Source organism: Nanorana parkeri, unplaced genomic scaffold (genome assembly GCF_000935625.1).
Source record: "Nanorana parkeri isolate BGI_ZX_2015 unplaced genomic scaffold, ASM93562v1 scaffold3927, whole genome shotgun sequence".
Lineage (NCBI taxonomy): Eukaryota > Metazoa > Chordata > Amphibia > Anura > Dicroglossidae > Nanorana > Nanorana parkeri.
This window is the reverse complement of record NW_017310194.1, coordinates 24,764-28,354: the sequence shown is the minus strand read 5'-3', so window position 1 is coordinate 28,354 and position 3,591 is coordinate 24,764. Positions and strand designations below refer to the sequence as shown.

At 58.4% G+C, this 3,591-nt stretch overlaps 1 long non-coding RNA gene across 1 annotated transcript in view; it reads left to right on the top strand.

The window, feature by feature from the left end:
- The first annotated feature begins 332 nt into the window (after positions 1-332).
- LOC108803610 overlaps positions 333-3,591 on the top strand; it is a 27,978-nt gene continuing 24,719 nt past the window's right edge. Inside the window, exons 1-2 of the long non-coding RNA XR_001942291.1 lie at positions 333-427; positions 512-568. This is a non-coding gene — a long non-coding RNA (uncharacterized LOC108803610). The remainder of the gene's footprint in view (positions 428-511; positions 569-3,591) is intronic.

The window sequence follows — 3,591 nt, the reverse complement described above, 5'->3', positions numbered from 1 at the left end:
TATGGAGGATAGTGATAAGGAGAGATTTGTATGGAGGATAGGGATGAGGAGATTTGTGATATCTGGGAGGGTGAATCTCTATACGGAGCTGGTATCGGGCGGTATGCACACACATTCGTGCGATGTGAATATCTGGGTCATGTCCTGTATAAGGGAATATTGGATCATTGCTCGGGCAGTGGTGGGAGAGGGTGAAGCCGGAGGATGGGGAGCACAGGAGGGAATGCGGGGCAGGCTGTGTGTTGGGGATTTGGGATATATCAAGGGGGGTGCAGAGAGGAGGAGGAGGAACGGTGTATACTAGGGTGGTATGCAGTGGGAGGAGTCAGGGGTAGGGGCGGGGACACAGAGATTTGGGATACAGTTGCAGCGGCTCCTCCGGACAATCATTCTTCTGCACACATCGATCCGTTCCTCATCCAGCATGGTAAGAGGCAGAGAGTCTCCCATCCTCATCCTCTTCTTCCTCCCCGATCCTGATCCCCCTCTAACGTGCTGTGTATTCTTCTAGATCCTCCGGAGCACCCCCGTTCTGCTGCTGCTGGCCGCCTCCCTGTGCCGGGCTCTGGTATGTATCCTCCCCCCTTACTTTACATGGGGTGCTGTGCGTGCTCTGTGCTCCCCCCTCTCTGTACATAGGGTGCTGTGCTCCCCCCTCTCTGTACATAGGGTGCTGTGCTCCCCCCTCTCTGTACATAGGGTGCTGTGCGTTCTCTGTACATAGGGTGCTGTGCTCCCCCCTCTCTGTACATAGGGTGCTGTGCGTTCTCTGTACATAGGGTGCTGTGCGTTCTCTGTACATAGGGTGCTGTGCGGGCTCTGTGCTCCCCCTCTCTGTACATAGGGTGCTGTGCGGGCTCTGTGCTCCCCCTCTCTGTACATAGGGTGCTGTGCGGGATCTGTGCTCCCCCCTCTCTGTACATAGGGTGCTGTGCGTGCTCTGTGCTCCCCCCTCTCTGTACATAGGGTGCTGTGCGGGATCTGTGCTCCCCCCTCTCTGTACATAGGGTGCTGTGCGGGCTCTGTGCTCCCCCCTCTCTGTACATAGGGTGCTGTGCGGGATCTGTGCTCCCCCCTCTCTGTACATAGGGTGCTGTGCGTGCTCTGTGCTCCCCCCTCTCTGTACATAGGGTGCTGTGCTCCCCCCTCTCTGTACATAGGGTGCTGTGCGGGCTCTGTGCTCCCCCCTCTCTGTACATAGGGTGCTGTGCGGGCTCTGTGCTCCCCCCTCTCTGTACATAGGGTGCTGTGCGTGCTCTGTGCTCCCCCCTCTCTGTACATAGGGTGCTGTGCTCCCCCCTCTCTGTACATAGGGTGCTGTGCGGGCTCTGTGCTCCCCCCTCTCTGTACATAGGGTGCTGTGCGGGCTCTGTGCTCCCCCCTCTCTGTACATAGGGTGCTGTGCGGGCTCTGTGCTCCCCCCTCTCTGTACATAGGGTGCTGTGCTCCCCCCTCTCTGTACATAGGGTGCTGTGCGGGCTCTGTGCTCCCCCCTCTCTGTACATAGGGTGCTGTGCGGGCTCTGTGCTCCCCCCTCTCTGTACATAGGGTGCTGTGCTCCCCCCTCTCTGTACATAGGGTGCTGTGCGGGCTCTGTGCTCCCCCCTCTCTGTACATAGGGTGCTGTGCGTGCTCTGTGCTCCCCCCTCTCTGTACATAGGGTGCTGTGCGGGATCTGTGCTCCCCCCTCTCTGTACATAGGGTGCTGTGCGGGCTCTGTGCTCCCCCCTCTCTGTACATAGGGTGCTGTGCTCCCCCCTCTCTGTACATAGGGTGCTGTGCGGGCTCTGTGCTCCCCCCTCTCTGTACATAGGGTGCTGTGCGGCCTCTGTGCTCCCCCATCTCTGTACATAGGGTGCTGTGCGGGCTCTGTGCTCCCCCCTCTCTGTACATAGGGTGCTGTGCGGGCTCTGTGCTCCCCCCTCTCTGTACATAGGGTGCTGTGCGGGCTCTGTGCTCCCCCCTCTCTGTACATAGGGTGCTGTGCGGGCTCTGTGCTCCCCCCTCTCTGTACATAGGGTGCTGTGCGGGCTCTGTGCTCCCCCCTCTCTGTACATAGGGTGCTGTGCGGGATCTGTGCTCCCCCCTCTCTGTACATAGGGTGCTGTGCGGGCTCTGTGCTCCCCCCTCTCTGTACATAGGGTGCTGTGCGGGCTCTGTGCTCCCCCCTCTCTGTACATAGGGTGCTGTGCGGGCTCTGTGCTCCCCCCTCTCTGTACATAGGGTGCTGTGCGGGCTCTGTGCTCCCCCCTCTCTGTACATAGGGTGCTGTGCGGGCTCTGTGCTCCCCCCTCTCTGTACATAGGGTGCTGTGCGGGCTCTGTGCTCCCCCCTCTCTGTACATAGGGTGCTGTGCGGGCTCTGTGCTCCCCCCTCTCTGTACATAGGGTGCTGTGCGGGCTCTGTGCTCCCCCCTCTCTGTACATAGGGTGCTGTGCGGGCTCTGTGCTCCCCCCTCTCTGTACATAGGGTGCTGTGCGGGCTCTGTGCTCCCCCCTCTCTGTACATAGGGTGCTGTGCGGGCTCTGTGCTCCCCCCTCTCTGTACATAGGGTGCTGTGCGGGCTCTGTGCTCCCCCCTCTCTGTACATAGGGTGCTGTGCGGGCTCTGTGCTCCCCCCTCTCTGTACATAGGGTGCTGTGCGGGCTCTGTGCTCCCCCCTCTCTGTACATAGGGTGCTGTGCGGGCTCTGTGCTCCCCCCTCTCTGTACATAGGGTGCTGTGCGGGCTCTGTGCTCCCCCCTCTCTGTACATAGGGTGCTGTGCGGGATCTGTGCTCCCCCCTCTCTGTACATAGGGTGCTGTGCGTGCTCTGTGCTCCCCCCTCTCTGTACATAGGGTGCTGTGCTCCCCCCTCTCTGTACATAGGGTGCTGTGCTCCCCCCTCTCTGTACATAGGGTGCTGTGCTCCCCCCTCTCTGTACATAGGGTGCTGTGCGTGCTCTGTGCTCCCCCCTCTCTGTACATAGGGTGCTGTGCGGGCTCTGTGCTCCCCCTCTCTGTACATAGGGTGCTGTGCGTGCTCTGTGCTCCCCCTCTCTGTACATGGGGTTCTGTGCGTGCTCTGTGCTCCCCCCTCTCTGTACATGGGGTGTTGTGCGGGCTCTGTGCTCCCCCCTCTCTGTACATGGGGTGCTGTGCGGGCTCTGTGCTCCCCCATCTCTGTACATAGGGTGCTGTGCGGGCTCTGTGCTCCCCCCTCTCTGTACATAGTGTGGTGTATGTGTGTGATCTGTGTATGGATACATTGTATCATTGTGGGATTCCTCAGTATTATGTATTATGTGGAATATAGATCACGTTGTCTCTGGTTTCTATATTGTCTTCTGTGTCATGTGAGTCCTGAGCAGGATATTGATCGGTGATCAGTGTGTATTATTGATTATTTCTGTATATTGTGCTCGGCATTATATTTGGATACATTGTACAATGATATGAAATATTTGCTGCTGTGTAGACATGATCTGTATCCTTATATTGTACGGGATCTCTCTGTACCCCAAAATATATGAGAGGACAGATATTCTATAATATCCTGATGTGTAGTATATGCCCCCCCCCACCCAGCACCCATACCCCACCACCCAGCAC